An 18,661-nucleotide genomic window follows, 5' to 3' on the forward strand; every position below is an offset into this window, starting at 1 on the left:
CTCACATATAGCATTTAGAATTTTGTTTTTCTTAAAAAACAAAAAACAAAAATAAAACAAAAAAACCCCTACACATACTTAAAGCAGTCCCCCAAAACTCTCTCAGTCTCTTTTTTTTAAATGAAACTGGTCCTAAGTCAGAAAGACATCTGAAGTCATAAATCAGAAACTAGGTATGAGAAAACCAAGGTCCACTCATGGACAACCACATTCTGGAGCATCAAATAATAAATATCATACGTTGTATAAAACCTCTATACATTGCATGAACAGACACATATGTGCATGTGTTCATGTTTATCTATCTATATACACCTATAAAAATTTTGAAGCAAAACATGCCAAGCATTTGATCTTCAGGTTCCTCCAAAGATCCATCTCCTTACAGGCAGTTACTGTGTGAAGCCACATGCAATGAGCAGCCCCCCATTCCTGCTGCTCTCTGGGCTATTCCGCACCCACCCACACAAGACCCCAAATTCCAACCAGCCCTTGTTCTCCATAAAACCTCACCTCCACCTCCTGGTGATGACTTTGTCAGCAGCCCTCACCTCCCGACACTGCCAGCCTGCAGGCACCAAATTCTACCTCCTAAGTCCCCTTGGTAGGCAAATAACTTGGCATATTTGTTTTCTGGGAAAAGTCTACCCCTCGATGTTTAATTTCACCTCTTTGGAACATTCAAATAAAGGCCAAACACATCATGAGCCACAGGGAAGCACTGGGGCCAGGGCAGTACCTGACTCAATGCCATGCCCACCATCAGCGCCACCAGGCCCTGCCTTAAAGTACCAAGACTTGCGGCAGGGTAGGGCATGGTACCTACCTACCCATGTTACCTATGATCTGTGGGTACACATGTGCATACACACCTGTAAATGATCAAATTATAGACCATTGATGTGTAAGTTTACTGCCCTCCCCAGATAAGATAAAATAAGATCACTGTATCTTTCCAATTTGTGCTTCTCCTTTGGGAGAAGAAATCTGAAGGGAGGGGTTTTGCCAACTGGAGGCACCCACCATAAGCCATATCAGCCAAGCCAGACACCAAGGAAGCATCTGCCAGGCTAGGCCACGGATTCCTTTCCTGTCGAGTTGCCACACTCGAACAACATGACAAAGAACACTGCGGAGATAAGCAGGTCCCTCTATCACCTCCCCCCAGGTCATTCTTAGCCTAGGGCCAGTAGGTGGCCCTTGGCCATCCAGCCCTCAGATGCCAACTATCCAAGGCGGAAAGCTATGCAGTGGCTCAACTCCCAGGTGCTGGTATTTGGCTCCAGGGAGGACAGAGAACATGGGCCCAGTCACAGCCTTGGGAAGAGGTACATGTCCAGCTGGGTTGTCTTGGTCTTGCCATCCTTTGCTAAGAAGGCGCACGCGCACACAAACACACACACACACACAAACGCACATACACAGAGCCTGTGGTTGCTCCTTTCGGTAAGAGGGCACCCAGGATGCCACGCACACACCCACACAGACGCACCCACTGCTTGCTTCCACTCCTGGCGAGGAGAGGAGAGCAGTGTGCCCATGTGCACCCCACACATACATACCCCTACGTACACACTGTGCCCCACGGGAGTCTCCGCAATCTTCCTGGATAGTTGTGATTTTTAGTCAGTCCAGGTGTTAAGCCCCTGCCAGTCTCTCCCCTCTCTGGCCTGTCTCTGTCCCTCCCTCTGCCCTCCCATGGTAAGTGCTTTCAGGCCACACAATGAGTGGGAGGAGGAGAAACACTTCTATTGAGGAAGGCGTTTTGTTGTTTCATCCCCAAGGGGGGGCTGGGGTAGAGAGGAGGGGGGACCCACAAAATTTCTAATAAGCAGTTTCTCTCCTCAAAGCTAAAATGATTTTCTTTAATTGCTTGGTGGGAACAGTTTATTGTGGGGGTCTCTGCCCTCCCCCCCAGCCTAATTGACTTACTGAAGTTTAACAGGGGCTTTCACCTGGAGAGACTGCAATTACTCCCCCCCATCCCACATTCGTACCTGGGCTATCCCCACAGGGGGCCTTTGTTCCTCCTAAATACAGCAGTGACACAAATGTCCTCAGCAGCAGGGGAACGCAGGGAAGTGGTAATTTTCAGCCCAACGCAATTAGCTGAGGGCTTTTCAGCCTTCCCCTTGAATGGTAGGGAAACTTCGGCATGTGGGAACGGTGAGCTGGGGCTGCTCTGTGCAAGTCAAACAAAAGAGGCCTCTGAATTGGGCCCCGTGGTGAGCCAGACCAGGGCTGGTGGGGGCAGCTGAGACTGGGGCCTGGACAAGGGACCTACAACCACCCACCCAATCTGTGTCTTCCAGTCAGGGCCAGTGGCCCCACATAGCTTTCTGGGAGGCAGAGGCACACTATACGTTGACTTGTACTTGGCACCACAGCTCTATATGAAGCAAAGAGGGAAAGGGTGGTAGACTGAGCTGGGGTGGGACAATGGCGGGTCAGAGGGCCATAGTGCTGTGTCTACCCCGCTCTCTCCAGAGGGCCTGAGGCTGGAGCTTCACATTACATTTTGGGCCTTCATGGACACCCTGAATCAGGAAGCTTTAAGGAAAGAGACTCTCCTGGGAGTGCAGAGACAGCAGACCCAGAGCTTCTCTAACACTTAGGCCTACTGTTGCTGTCACTGTAGCCCCTACTGCCCAGCTAACCAGAGGAAAGCTTTGAGGCTAGGGAGGCACAGGGTAAAAGCAGTACGTGGCTTATCTGGGGTCAGTGCCGAGGGGTCCAAAGCCGGAACATGGGCTCCAGCAGAAGTAACTGAAGAGCCAGCAGCAAGCAGGCCTGCCAGCCTCTCGCAACCAGCCCTAGGAGAGCCCTGACTCCAGACCCAGGAGAGAGAGAAGTAGTTTTCCTTGAAAGATGGAAAAAATGAAAACTAGAAACAGAAGGGCTGGTTGATAAATGAGCTGTGCATGGCTGAGAAAGAGCATGGAGGTGAGCTCACTGCCAGGTAAGAACACAGGCCAGGGCAGGCAGCACCATGGCGCGCTGAGAAGGGCCCGGAGCTGGGGCTTCAGCAGGCCAGCATTCAGTGCCAGATCAGGTGCTTACAAGCTGTGTAAGCTTGGGCAAGCCTGTAACCTCCTGGGACCTCATATTTCTTGTCTGTAAAATGGGAAACAGTTATACTAGAGCACTGTTTTTAACTTTTTAAAAAAAGCAACAGAAAACTTTTGTGAGCATCACTAGTTATAAAATAGGAACCAGAGGAGCCGTTCAGTGGAGCAGAGGTCAGGGAGGGGGATGAGCCCCACTCATGTGTCCTCCAACCATCCTGCCTTTGACGCAGATCTCAGACCCCTGCCCGGAAACCCCAGAACCAGATACTCTCCAAGGCAACTCCACTGCTAACACTCCACCAATAACATTTTGACCCAGCAGCAACAAAGGAACAAAGCTGAGCTTCCCGTAGCACAGGCCACTCTCTACAGCTCTGCCTCCCGGCAGCCCTCCAGTCACAACAACGGAAGTGGGATCATGCCCTCATTTGCCATGAAAAACCTCATTACACACGACAGTCTCTGAAAGCCCAGATGAACTACAGTCAGGGGCAACTATGTCTGGGACATTTGGAGCAGTTTGGCATGTGGCTTGTAGGCAGTGGTCAGGTCAATGTTTATCCAACAATGAGGTCTAGCCATGGCACTACAACAATATGACATGCTACCCCCACCCTCATCCCACTCCCTCACTGGCCTGGTCTAGCTGTTAGGAACTACTGCTCCTACCCTCACCCCCACCTCAAGCTCTGCCAAGAGGTTCAAAGTGATTCTGCATAGAGGTGTCTACAAAGTAAAGGGTGGCTCGTCCAAACACCCACAGGTCAGAGACGTGAAAGCAGACCCTCCCCTCACCCCCTGCCGTCCCTCGAACAGCCTCCTCCTCTGGGAGCAGCTCAGACCAGCGACCTGCAGGGGACAGACAGGCCTGTTGTGCAGAACAACTGGCTCAGCTCCAGCCACATCTGGCCTGGATTCTGTCTTCTCGCTTTCTGCTGCCCATGCATCAGCTCGTGTCCCACCTGCAGAGCCAGCCCACCCCTCTTCAGATGGAAGCTCCTTTAGGACTGGCCTCTGCCCTCAGGGAACAAGGCCTTGCCTAGACAATTCCTGAGATGAAGGGGCCTCATTCCTTCAACAAGTACCTGAGGGCTATCCAAGCCAGTCTTGTGCTAGGTGCTAGGGTGTTCAAGAAAAACAAAAGTCACACAGGCTTGCCCTTAGGTAGCTTAAGATCTAGTCAGAGTCAAGTCTTCAGTTCATATGAAAAAAATTTTTTTTTAAAATAAGCAATTTGAGACAATCGAGTTCTAATCCCAAATGAGAGCAAGATCCCTATGGGCCAAGAAAGCAGGCAGGGTAGCACAGTAGTTAAAAATCATGAGCTCTGGAGTCAGATGCCAGGGCTCAAACCATGGTGCATTAATTACCAGATATGACTTTGAGCATTAAGTGAGGTTGATTAACCTCTCTTAGGCCTCAGTTTCTTTGCTTTTAAATTGAGGATGGTGACAGTACCTATCTAGGATTAGGTGAGACAGAACATGTCTGGCATAGTGTGTGGCAATTAGTTGGCATCCACAAGAGCCTTCATCCTCATCATTATCACCACCGTCGGCTAGACATTAGGAGAGGCACTGGGGACTCCAGATCGAGAAGTGGTCTAGTAAAAGGAAACTGTACCATTCCCCTCCTGAAGCACTAAGACCTGAGTAAGAAGAGACCTTGGGTACCCTGTCCCTACCCTGCAGACTACTTCAGAAAGCTACTGTCCATGCTGATGACAGACAGAACAATTTAACCTGGCCAGGGCCGCTGGGGATCCTGAGCCAACCAGGGGCCTTCAAGGGCAGACTGGAATTTGTGTCCCCTGAAGCTGACCACAGCCCCCTTAGCCCTCTCTTCCCCTCACGCTCTGCCATCAGCCTGCTGGCTGGAATGCAGGAGCCCCTGCGCCAGAAGGCCCATGCTAGGCAGGAGGCCGGGAGGCACAGGTGGTTCTCAGAGGAGATCCCTGGACTCCAGAAAACATTTCCCCTACAGGCTCAACAAAGCTGGGGCTTGTTGTTGGTCAAGGCGCCTTTGCTTGTTTGGGCTGCAGCCCAGACAGTGAGGCGGCCGGGGCAGGCCAGGGGATGCACGGCTGTGGAGCAGTGGGTGGGGGTGCGGTGGCCAGCCCTCTTGGCACCAGCTTCCTCCTTCCCTGGGTTTCTCACTTTGTTCAGTACAGCAACCCAAAGGAGGCTGGGGAAAGCACTTTTCACTACCCAGCAAATAAAGCCACAGGGAGAAGGAGAAGGATGAAAGGTTTGGGGTTTTTAAAATTTGGTTTTGGGGTTTTAGGTGGTTTTAAAAAATAATAAAAGGAAGTTGTTTCTGCAATCCAATTAATGTCAAACTCAGGATTCAGATCATAAATAGCCAACAGTGATCCCATAGCATCTAATACATATTATCCTTCTTCTGAGACTTGAAGTTCCAGCAGAGCCAGAGCTGGTCCCAAGAGGCCTGGAAGGAAGATTTCTACCTCCTGGTTGGGGGTAGTTAGGGATGGGGCACAAGCATGGCTTCAGTCAACCCTACCACAAAACTCTGGGACTCTTAGCTCCCTAGGTCTACAAATACCTGTGCAGTCCTGCTAGTATAGGTATGCATGGCTTTCCAAATGGAGGTATGTCACCAGGGGCTTATTCCTAAGAATGATGTCCTCTTGGCCCCAGGAGTAGGCACAGACTCCAATAATGGGCAGAGGAGATTACAATGGGGACCTTAACTGTTTTCTTCATTATTTCCAGGAAAGGAGCCCTCACTCACAGATCATTCTGCCTCTGTTGGCTCCCTTCTACAGGGCCCCAGAGCACTGACTCCAGATCTTCCTTGGCCCTGCAACCTTAGAGTAAGAGGAGGGACTATTTTCATTGGGTCTTTGACAAAGGAGAGGTTTCACACAGGAGTTTAAGGAGATACTGGGCCTGGGAACCCCTTCCCTAAGCAGCTATCTGCGCTCTCATCCAATTCCTCAAATTTAGATCAACCTACTCACACCACATGCCCATTGATTGCTTTGGAACAGATTTTTTTTTTTCTGGTGGCATGTCTTTGTCATGCATTTTTGAAATTACAAACTATAGAAACTGTGGGTTTTCCTCTTTGGAAAAACATCAGGTTACCAAAAAGGTCACTTGGAAGTTTCCTTTCTTTCCCACTAAGCCACTTGGGATGGGATACAAACCTTTCAAGAATGAAAAGAAATGACACAAATTTGTAAACACACTTGACAGAGGTGTGGGTTCCTGATTCATTGGCTGGCTGACCCACCTCGCTTCAGGCTTTCATTGCTACACAGGATCTGTGCCAAGTATTGGACACTGTTAGCTGCTATGAGTTGAGGTATCCTCAAGTCAAAGATTTCTAGAGAACCCACTTTCCATCCCCCTCTCTGCTCCCTCTGTGGAAAAGCCAAGGACCCTGATGATGAACCTGCTGAGAACCTGCTTGGTCAGCTGCCACCAGCACCAGCCTGGCCTCTGCCACCGTGACAGCTCCTGCCCTCTTCTGTGCTCAGGCCCTGCGTTCTCCCACATAACCACACCACCCACTGTGACTTGCTTCAGAAGCACACACCTTCTTCCAGAAAACAACATTTCCTTGCACTCCACTACCAATAGGAGGAGAATTCACAGGGAAGGGGAGTCCCAAGGAGACTGGGCAAAAGATAATCTAGAGAAAAACATAAGAACTTCAGGAAATACAGCGATTGCCAAAAATTCAATAACTAGGTCCCTAGCTCCTTCTCCATGCTTGAGGAAGAGAAAATGATGGAACCCAGTGGCTTTAAGAATCCACATACATGCACACTCACTTATGTTGAGTTATATTCTTGAGGTGACTCTGTCCCAGGAGACGCAGTGACATCAACACAAAGTAATAAAGGTTTAAGCAGAGGATTCCATGTGGATCATCTCAGGTTGTTCTTGCTTGCAGGGGAGGGCACTCAGAGACCAAGGAACCTGCCTGCCACCCTGACACACACTTAAAGATGCACAGGCTCAGAGACAGGTGACAGACGCATACACACATGGCTGGAAAGAGAAGGACCTGTGCCTGAAAATAAAAAACCCAGCATTGGGTATCTTTTATTTAGTTAATTTTCATTAGGTGCTAATTGCTTCCTCTGATCATCTCCTTCTCTTTTTCTTTGGGGAAGCAGAAAGTGAACAGAGGGATATATTTCCCTCTTTGTGGGAAGTAATTGGGGGAAAGAGGGGAAAGGAGGAAGGTAGAAATAAGTTGCCTCCTATAGGTACTCAGTGAGCTCATAACTCCCAGCTTCTCTCAGTCACCTGAAGAAAGAGATTAAGCCTCCATCAGGGATTAGGTCTACCAACAGGAAGACATCCTGTGTATTTAGAGTCCCAGGCATCTCGGAGGTTGAGCTAAGCAGAGACCTGTGGTTTGAAAGCAAAGGATGGTTTGAGCGGGACACTTTGATAAAGTTACAACAAGCACTGATTCTAAATGAGATTTTGTACTCCTACTCTAAGACCCCAGCCATGGGAGGAAACTCTCCCAGGACAAAATGGTACCTTTTCTCAGCTTCCTTGAGAACACTAAACACCAGATAATCTGATTGACTAGACAGAACCTAGACAAGTCACTTTTTTAAGCAAGCACCCTAGATCAGAGTTTCCTTGGGGATCAATTCAGACATGCGCCCTGGGGGAGCAGCAGCAGGAAAAGGAGTCAGAACGTTAAGAGCAAGCTCACCTGACTGACTCAGATAATCCCCCATGGACAGGACCAGGTCGCCCCTGCCTGGACAGAAGTTAATATGCATCCAACCAGGCCCAGTGAAAGGCCAGCCCACCCTACCCCTTCCTAGGCCCCCAAAGAGAAGGGCCTATGCATTCTATGAAACAACAGTTATGTCAGAATATTGCACTGCATCTGAATTCCACCATTTTGTACTTTAAGTACAAAAGCTAAAATGGTCAAATATCAGGTCTACCAGGACGGCAGGGTTTCTGATCAACATTTTTCCTGTCATCCCAAATTCTTCAAACTTAGTCGCAGAACTGAGGTCCTCACCCCCTACCTGGGATTTTTCACCACTTTTTTATTGTCAAGAAATGAGGGAGGACTCAAAATAGTCTCCCACTGGTCCATCTATACCTCCACCTGGCTCCAAAATCTGCTTGAAATCCCTGGGTGCTCCACAGTTACCAAGAGTAATTCCTGCCTCTTCCTCCAACCTAAATACATATTATACTTTTAAAAGGGGAAAAAACAGCCCACGGAATCCCCAAAGAGGCCTGCTGCACTCTTCCCCTTGTAATGAAGCTTAATAATGAAATGCCGAGCACTCCAATTAGTAAGAAATGCTCGTTTTCTCCAGCCGAACACCCCCTATAGGTGTATCTAATTTGTTCCATGCTTCCATCTCTCTCCTCCATCGAGTTTGCATTTAAAGGTTATGATCTGTTGGTGCCTTCCCAGCCAGGCCCTGGTGGAAAAACCTGTGGGGAGCAACAGTGTTTTCTATAATCTTGGAGCCCCAGCCCAAACACCCCTGACACCCCTTCCCTCCACTATCACATCCATACATACATCTGTCTCTTTCATGCTCTTTATGAGCTGTCCACAAAATGGAAGAGAAGGGAAGGGAGAAACAGCATTTGAGGAAGTTAAGGGAAACCAACAGTAAAAGGAAAAAGAGAGGGGCTGGGTATTGCTGGGAGTGACTATTTCTCAATGAAAGAAATGTTCTCTGCCACAGAGTGACCTAAAGAGAAGCTGCTCCTTACTGGTGCGCCCCCTTGGGATGCAGGCCCTTCAAAGGCCTTAAAGCTCCAGCTTCTTTCCCCTTGTTAGGCCTGGCAATGTGACTGGCACCAATTCCCGACACAGTCTGAAAGGTGCCAGATGGAGCACAGAGGAGACCCTGTGCTTGGGGAACCTTGGCGGGACACCTCTCCAGGGCCACCTCACCTCAGTGGCCAGCCTGCATCCCTACCTTCAGAACATATGGAAAGTGAGGACACAGTCCCTTTCTAAAACACCTGATTCCTCAGATGAAGGCCCTGCCCCCAGCACCACACTAGATGCCAAGACCAGCTCCCTGATTCAAAGGTACCCCTAGGTTTCCCTCTCCCCAGAAGTAGAGCAGGCCACTACCAGGCTGAAGCTCCCAGATTTCTCTTCCCCCCCACCAATGCATATGTCTCTTCTGTCTCAGCAAGGCAAGGGGCCCAGAATGAGTAAAGACCCTTCCCCCGGCTCCCAGCATGAGGCTGTACTTCAGTGAGGTGAATGGTAAAGACCGAAGACATCCTGTTGGATAATCCCTAGAGGATGTGTCCCATTCTGTCCCTGGTTTCTAGGGACTCTCCCCTCAACTGCTGGAGATGAGCATTTGAGATCTCCCAGACACTCTGCCTCTTTTCTGCCTAGTCCTGTTCTCCCCTGACCCTGACCAACTGCTGGGTAGTCATCTGCAGCAGACTTGTGCTCTCCCAGCAGCCCTCCTGCCTGCCCCCACCTCCCCCAACCCCGGAAGATAAGGCCCTGCCCTGGCTCCCTGAGACCCACAATCTGTGCTCCTGCCAGACTCAGGCACAAGGCGGGTATAACTCACTTCAAGCTGGCAGTCCTACATGGCAGAACTAACTGCCCCGCCTCAAGGGGTAGGGGGCCAAGTAAGCGTGTGCCTGAGCATCCCAAGGTGCTCTTGTTTTCTAGGCACCCCATGGTGGTCTGTGACAGACGCATGGATGGGGGAATCCTTTGCCAGCCAGAGTTGGCATCTCACCCTACCTCTCAAATCTGCCACTAGCCTCCAGGGCCGAAGACCCTCCAAGAAGAAGAGGCCCTGCAAGACAAAGACCCGAGGCCCCCCAGCCTGGCCTCCCAGCCCAACACAGACCCGCATTAAAATCAACACTCCGTGAACACACAAAACTGACAGGGCAGAGGGGGAGTACACATCAGATACAAAGATCGGGCTCTCGGGAGACGCGGCCTGTTGGTCTCCCATGTTAGCTCCAAGTGACTAAGCTCAGGGTGGGAAATAACGCCATCAAGGCGGCCAAAGCTCCCGCTTGGGCTCCAGGTTCGGCAGCCTTTTCACAGGGAAGATGCCTCAGCCTGGAAAAAAATGCAAGCATTGTGTGGGGACCATTAATGCGTGCGCCTCTGCACATTCCTTCGAGAAGCAGGAGCACACTAGTCCCTGAGCCCCCGGCCCCGTGCCCCAGCGATTGTACAGGCCTGGAACACACTGCACATGCCACCTGGTCCTTGCCCCCAGGCCTCCGGCTCTGTGAGCGGTGGGAAGGGGCCCACCAAACACCCTGGATTCATTGTGCCCCAGAAAGAGGGGACTAATTACTGGCCTACACTCTGGAGCGCCCAGGGAGAAAACAGAGGCCAGTGGGGTAGAGAGGGTGGGAAATGGGGGTGGGGGGTTTGAAGAAGGGAGAGAGAAAGCCACAGGATACATTTCAAAGTTTCTCTAGCAATTTGGGGGTGGGGGAAAGAAAGCCTGGTCCTGATGTGAAATCATACAGAGGTCAGAGCTGGGTCTCCCACCCTTGTGAGAAAGTGGTGAATCGGAGACGGTTTATCAAACGATCATTTTTTTCTTTTGAAACTGGGAGGCAGCAGCTTGGACAATTCTGCAGATGTGCTTGATGAGTTAGGGACAAAAATGGCCCTTCTCTGCCCCCCTCCTCCCCTCCTTCTATAAGGGCTCCCATCGGGGGTTGCTTCTCCCTCCACTGCCTCCAGGGCCCTCCCCTCCCTTCTTCAGTGGTCAGCTGAGACCCCCACCCACTGCTTGCTTTTGTACTCTTGGCCTTTGGACATACTGACAGAGGCCTTTATGAGACCCCAATCAAGACCCCCATGTCACAGGTACCTAGTAGAGACACCAGACCTTTTCAAACAAGGGACAACAAGGAAAATCGGCTGGCCCATTGTCTCTTCTCTGTGCTAAGTGAGATGAAAGGGGCCCGCGGCCCCCTCCCCTGAGCCCGCCTGCCAATCACCTCTAGTTATTAAGGTCACAATGTGTAAATTCTTTTGACCTGCACCTAATCAAAGATTCACCGGCCCTTTCAAACCCGAATGGGGAGGAGGGGAGAGATTCCCTCCCATAAACCCAGCAAACTCTCCCTCAATAAAAGTTCTCTCTCTGATTCCTTCTCTACTTCCCATCTCCACCCCCTCGCTTCTCCTCACTCCGCCCTCCTCACCACTAGCTTCAGACACAAATGACAAGCCCCATGGAATTACTACCCAAAAAACTCTAGGAGGATTTGAAAGTTTCTATTTAATTATCTTTAAAGAAAATATTTTGGGACAGGCAGAGTTGCCCAAGCAAGCCCAGAACCTGGGCAGCCCCTGTGGCTCAGATGCCAAATCTCTCCAAATGGCCAAGTGGTCGACGGACTTTTTTCTCTCCTAAATCAGCTTTTTTTTTTGCTTTACCCAGGATACCATTATATGTGGAGAAAAAAACTGGGATTAATGTTACTCCCTCATATTGTCACTCAGCATCCCCAGCTCAGTTGCTGACCCTCCAAAATCCAGTTTACACTCAGTGGTTTTGTGAACTGAGGGGCAAAAAATTATCAAGCCCAAAGTAGACAACCCTCAAGGGAAAAAAAAAAATAACCGTAGGGTAGAACAATAGGGAACAGAACAAGAGCGAGAGGAAAGAACTTGAGAGAAAGCAAAACTTAAGATTTTGTGTTTTGAAAACTATAAAATGCTTAAATCAAGCAAGGAGAATAAAATGCTTGCAAATCTTCATCAATCAATATTAAGCCATGCATTTTAATCTTATCCATCTTATCTGTCACTTAGAATAGGAAGGAGGCATAACAGGCAAGGTAGTGATAATTTACGTAAATTGCCCCCAAATGCTCACATCCCACCTGCCTACTCTTGCTGGATGCCTCGCTCTCCCTTTCCCTCTCCTGCTCCTTCTCCCTCCTCTCTCTGCTCCTACTTTTCCTCCTGCCTCTCTGATGATACCTTTTGCTTCTTGGTTTCTCCCTGCCCAGCTGCCTTATTTCTCTGTGCTTCCTTTCCGTGCTAATCCCACCTGTTATTTCCACTGCTGTCTCCATGCCGAAGCTTCCACATCTCAACCCCATGTCTGAGCTCCAGGTCACCATTCCCAGCTGTCTCTGGCCATGGCTCCCTGACTGTCCTTCACTAACTCAAACAGAACTCAGTCTTCTCAAAGTCAGGGTATCCTCCTTTCATCATGCCCATAGAGGAACTTATGCGGGTCTCTCCCCTCTCTCCCCTACACAGTCACAACCACCTACAGATTTTTTCCTGTTTTTCTTGAATCCAAGGTTGCCTTCCCACTGTTTCCAGGAGTCCAGTCTCTTACTGCCAACAAAGTGTACTCCTGGAAAAATGTCTTAACAGCCTCAGTCTCCCCTCACTCTCCAAAATACCCTACTTATTGTACCACAACATTTAATCATTTAACTGCTTCAATTTGGCCAAAAATCTTTCATGGTTCCCTATTACCCTCAGGTTAAAGTCAAACCCTGCCCTTCAAAACCCTCCAAAACTATGCCCCAAAGCTCCCCTCCAGCCACGCTGCCCACTATTCTTTTACATAAACCCTCCCCCCTAGTCAGCCAAACCTATCTGCTCTGAACCCCCAAACCTACACTGAGCTTCCCCATCCCTTAGTATGTCTTAGCTCATACAGCTCCCCTGGCCTTAAGTTCCCTTCTACAATTTAACTAGAGCTATCTTTTAAGTCCCACTTCAAATTCCATGTCATCTGGGAAGCTCTCCTGGTGACAAAACAGCTACTGCTTTTCTCTGATTTCCTATCGATAACCTTGACAGTTGATGGCACTCACACTGGAATAAACTGTCATCTGAGCACGTGCATTTTTTCCCAACTGAAATATAAGCTCCTGGATGGTAAAAATTGTCTCTTGTGCTTCATACTCCCCGTGTATCCTTGCACACAGCAGCATTCTTGATACATCTGTTAAGGCAGGCGCTCAGCGATACGCATCATACAGAAAAATAGTTCAGAGTTTACACTGCCTTTTAAAAAATTCCAGTATTTTAACTGTTTTCTTTCCCCACAAAAGGTCCCAAGCATGAAACTATGTTTAACGCTGATAAAGGAAATATAAGGAAGGACCATTTCAGGGTGATGGAACTATTCTAAGCTAATTGTGGTGATGGTTGCACAACTCTGTAAATTTGCTAAAACTCATGGAATTGCACACTTGAATTGTACACTTAAAATGGATGAGTTTTATGGGATGTAAATTATACTTCAATAAGTGTTTAAAATTTTTTAAAATGTAGGTCCATGGATCCTTAATTTAAATAACTGCGTAAAGGAAAAAGGAAAAATTCTCTCCATAATTTCCCGATACTAAAATAGACATTTAAATGTAATTTGTTTTTATTGCTAAAGATAGGCTTATTATAAAAAAAAACTTAAATACAAAGAAGTAAAAAGAAAGTAAATGTCAGCAGAAATCTATCACATAAGAAATAACTGAAAAGATAGTCACATAACTATCATACTATTTTGTGACCTTTTCTCATTCAACATATGTAATGACATCTTTGGGGTCAATAATTATATACATCTATGTCATCCTTTTAATGGCTAGGTAGTACTCTATTGGGTGAGTGCACCATAGAATACTTAACCAGACCCCTATTAATGGATATTTATGTGTTCTTAATATAAGTCTTTATGTATACATCTTGCATACATCTGGTTATTGCCTTAGGATAAATTCCTAGAAGAGGAATTTATGTGTCAAAAGGTTTCCACATTTTTATTTTGATACTCATTGCCAAACTAATGTAATTTTAAAACCCTAATTTTCCTCTCCTTATTCCTGGACCTGCCCTTACCAGCCTGCAAAGAAGAATTTTCCTGGCCATAGACCTCTAAAAAGTGAAGAATCCTTTGAATACCTGTATTTTTTGTGTGAATTTTTAATTTTTATTCTCAACCACAGCTCACCCTGGATGCTAGTGAGAATCAAACTGGCCGGGAAAGTAGAGAGCTTTCAAACATATTAACCCATGTGTCCCTCTCTCTTCACCAAATGTTAAAAAAATCTCACCTTCATGCCCAGATGACCCTTCTCTTGGGTCATTTACCAGAGAACCCCACTCCAATCCCTCACATGGTCTCCTCTCATTCAGGCCCAGGATGAAAGAGGCCCAGGCTTGGCCAGGAGAACTAATGCTACAGCTGCAACAAAGCAGAAAATAGCAGGAGAAAGAGAAGCGTTCTGCAAGAGTAGAGTCCTTGGGAGAAATAGAGACAGTGGGTCACATGCCCTGAGATAGGCCCTCTCCATAGCCCCTGAAGGCCATGGTGCGGTGAGTTCAGGGTGAAGAGCGTGTGCTAAGCGATGGCTGATTAAATCTGGACAGTGTCCTATAGGGAAACTGTGTTCCTGAAACTCCACAGAGCTTTGACCAGGCACCACAGGACTGACCCAGGGCAAGACTTGAGCTAATCTCTCTCAAAATTCCCCAATCAACAAAGAAGGGAGGGAGGGACACTCATGGTGGCCTCGAGCAGAAAGTGGTCCATTCCACTTACCTCGCACATCTCTGCTTTTCCCTCCCTCTCTGCTCAGCTAGTGCATGTCACATGTGCGACAAGCCACACACAAAGGAGGAGAAGCAATCCCCACAGTTGCATGGTGGCCTCTACTACCGAGGTACATTTACACTTGAAAAGCTCGCCTTCCACCCTGCCTTCTGGCCTCTCTTTGTGTCTTCCTGCCTAGCTCAGCTCCTAGAAGGAAGCCCATATGAAACTTCTCACCTGACCCCTTGCTGTGCCAGCATAATGAAAGTGATGGCCATCCCCTACGTATCCCCACCTCCAGCACCATGGAGGCATCCAGAAGCAACACAGACATAAGTGTCTCCAGCTTGGAGCAGAAAGCTACACCTCTTTAGATGGGACAGGTGAAGCACAGAAAGTCAAGAGAGGAACAAGATCTGGCGGCCACACCTCCTGCTTCACCAAGCCTGCCCACACCATAAAGAGGATCAGAGAAAGCGTAAGATGAAGGGCCTTGGCTTTAAGCCTTCTCAAAGCAGGCAAGCTCGTGCCTTCGGGGGATGTGCTCTTCAGCCCACTGAAGAGGCTCCAGCCCCCGGAACTGGTGTGCACGTTATCTAAAGAGCACTGACTGCAGATGGAGCTGCTGTTGCCAGCCTGCTGTGAAAATCAGTATACTACACCATGACCACCTTTACCACACTTCTAGAAGCTGGGTTATGGCTTTGTTGTAGGAAGGTGCAGAGGAGAAGACAGCAGCGCAAGCTGAGGGGCTAGAGACAGTCTGAACACAAGAACATGGAAATGGCGTGTGTGTGTGTGGTGGTGGGGGATCACAGCAAAATATGATTTATAGTTATTTTCATCTCCTAAAAGGTTCTCTCTCATTACTTGAAATTCTCTTTTGCAAATTTTAAGGCCCTGCTGAAGATTTTGGATGTTATAACATCCCAACTGGCACCCCACCTGCCCTTCGTATACTTTTTTGTGCCCCATTCATGTTTTAAATTTGCATTGCAAACTATGAAAAAGGAAAGCTTCTGCAGAAAGCAATTTCCTGGGCCAGCAGCTCTTGGACTAATATTCCCTTTGCAATTATCATGGCTTCTGCATGCACGTACTCCCCGCCCTCCTCCCGCCGGCTCTCCTCCCCCTTCCACTCCTCCCTCCTTGCCAGCACCTTGTGCCTGAGCCAAGCCTATCTGACAGGTCACTACAGACTATGTCACAAACTACCCCTATGAAAATGTTCTTGCTCCAAGAGAAGCAAGAACCAGCTGGAAAAGGTACAAGGATCTTGGGTACTCAGCTTAATAGAGCACCCCACAGGCAAGAGGTTTAGTCTCTAGCACAAGGCACAAACCTTACACAAAACAGGAAATAAAACCCCTCCTCCTCAAAGTTCACAATCTGAAACTATGAAAAAAAAATCCTGTTCAAGAAATTACTAAAGAGGCACAAGGATTACCAGATATCCACTCCACACAGCCGAGATCTTTTAGCATCGGTATAAAGGAAGAGTCAAATATATTTGTTGGCTTGCAGAGGTAAAAACGCATCCTTTGTCATCATCTTATGTAGGAATTCTAGTCAGCACAGCAAAGTTCAGAATCAACACAGACCTTTTTGATTCATAGCATCTTTATGGCCAGTTTTCCATATCAATGGTGTCATCATGCTGGTGGAATACAGGGACATCTATTCTGAATAGGTGGTGTGAGGAAAATGTTCTAGCTCTTGGATCCCATGCTCCTAACCCCTCAAAAGGAACTAGTACAATAATGAAACTCACTGATGCAGGGAAACTCATGGGCAGCAGAATTCCTATTCTTGGGTCTTAAGCCCATGACCAAGTAAAGCCACATGTGACTGTCCTGAACTCAGAGAGGGGAAGAAATATAACTGACACTGTGGACTGCCACCTGGAGATCCCAGGAACCAGGACTCTGGTAGATTGAGTTGGGGGCGGGGAGACACCTTTTCAAAAAATTCAGTTTGAAATGAAAAGGAAAACAAGGAACTTAAGACTTGACTCAAAACTGAAGTGCCAAAATCTGCCCCAAATGGCCTGAAAGTCACCTAATTACAGGAGGATGGAGTGATTCTTCCACCTCTGACATGACCCCCCAATATACAAACACACATTATGCTGCTAACCCAGCTACACTCCCATCATTGCCTTTTTCACTTGGGCCCAGTACAAACTCCACCCCACCCCAGGCTACTTATAAGAGTAAGGTCCATTGGCTCAAAATACTAAGAGCACAGATATTTCATGAAGATCCCTCTTTTGACTGAAGTGAGTGTTGCAGCTAACAGGTGGGGAAATCTTCTTAAATATACGAGTGTTATCATGACAGGACCACTGGAACGGATCGGTGCCATAAGTCAGACAGGGCTAGAAGTTTCCGCCCCACCATCAGGTTTCTCTTTAGCCTTGACAGATCAAACTCAAGCCGAAGCAGGCTACAGAGATCAGTTCAGTCTCTGAGCCAAAGGTCTTCACAGTGAGGGACCAAAGCTGCCCTGGCTGGGCCTCTGCCGGCCTGCGTCCCAGATTAATCACCACCAGGAGGGGCCTGGACACCAGCCTGCAATCTGAGCCCAGCAGCACCTGCACAGGGGTCACTCCGGCACCTCCCTCACTCCCCTTGGGCAAGGCTCCAGGGCATGAGGGTGTCCACCTGTTGACTAGGTTACCTGGAGCAGGCGGGCAGGATGCTCAGCCATCTTCCATCCCTCAGATAAGTCACAGACAGTTTGAGTTAGTGCAGGAAGGAGGAAAGATGCGGTGACTCAAGCAGAGAAGTCAAGGCTTCAAGAGAAAGAAAATTCTCAGCCTCTGAACAGAAAGACAGAAAGGTCCCAATGCTCTTCTTGCCACTGTCTAGAGATGAAATTTAGCTCAAAAACAGCAGTGGGTGAACTAAGCCCTCAGAGGTTATGAGCTAATGAGATGCTCCGGGAGTGTTTGGGACACATTCTCATCATCTACAAATCAACAAGATGCTGACAGGAAAGAGGGAGACCAGAGCACGGATGTCTTTTCAAAACACCCCCAAATGCTGCCAATACACCTATTTGAAGGAAACTTAGAAATAAATTCACTCTGTGAGGGTGCAGGAGAGCTTCCTCTGAATGCCAAGACCTCAGAGAAGAGTTTCCGCAAATGATCTCCTAAATCAGTAAGCTATTTCAAACACATGTACACACAGTGCTATCAACTACGTATGGTGTGTGTACACATGTCTGTGTATGCTAGAATGCACTTTTTAGGACCAATGGCCCCTATTATAAATTCTTCTCAGATGGTAATGTCTTTTATATTGTTGTTTCTCTAAGTCTGACTAGAGTCTCGGAGGAAGTATTCTTGAGATTCAAAAAAAAAAAAAAAAAATCAAAAGGAAGAAAATAAGCAGAAAGAGCTGGATCTTAGAACATCTGTCCCAGGCCCCAACTTGCGATATAGGGAGAAACCACTCAGATGGGTGCACCTTTTCCCACCTGCCCCATGGCCCCAGGGGAGGAAGGGTGGGAGGGGTCCAAGTCAGATTGAAGTGTGTGTTCCTTGAAAGAGCAGAGAAAAGCACAGGTCAGATAAGAGGAGAAAGAGCTCCTACACGCGCCTTCATTTGAGGAGGAACACCCACATCCTGACTGTTACACCTTGTCCCTCCAGAGCTCCAGCTCCAGGAATTCCCTTTGAACTCCCGACCGCAACCCAGAGTTAGGACAGAGCAGTGGCTACAATTACACACTTGCTTGGAAGGGGGGGTGGGGGTGGGTGCTGCATGTGACAGGCCATGAAAGGTCCCTGCCTATAAAACAGACTGGAAAACAAACCCTTAATTTAAATGTTAATGAAAGTGCTGTAGAGACATCAGAGGCTTCCCGGCTGCTCAGAGAACAGCTACACCAGCCACAGAATTTATGGCTCCCCTTCACCCTCCTGCCTCCCTCTCTGCCTCATCACCCACTGAAGTTTAAAGAGGGGGAAAAAAAAAACCAACTAATTTTAACATTAACTCCATGCTTCCACTTTGGGATGTGATTGCTAAATTAT

At 48.2% G+C, this 18,661-nt stretch overlaps 1 protein-coding gene across 6 annotated transcripts in view; it reads right to left on the reverse strand.

Moving 5' to 3' along the window:
• The window catches only part of FBXW4 (F-box and WD repeat domain containing 4), an 85,080-nt gene that overhangs the window by 34,785 nt on the left and 31,634 nt on the right, over positions 1-18,661 (reverse strand). The window lies entirely within an intron of this gene.

Source organism: Camelus dromedarius, chromosome 8 (assembly GCF_036321535.1).
Source record: "Camelus dromedarius isolate mCamDro1 chromosome 8, mCamDro1.pat, whole genome shotgun sequence".
Taxonomy (NCBI): Eukaryota; Metazoa; Chordata; class Mammalia; order Artiodactyla; family Camelidae; genus Camelus; species Camelus dromedarius.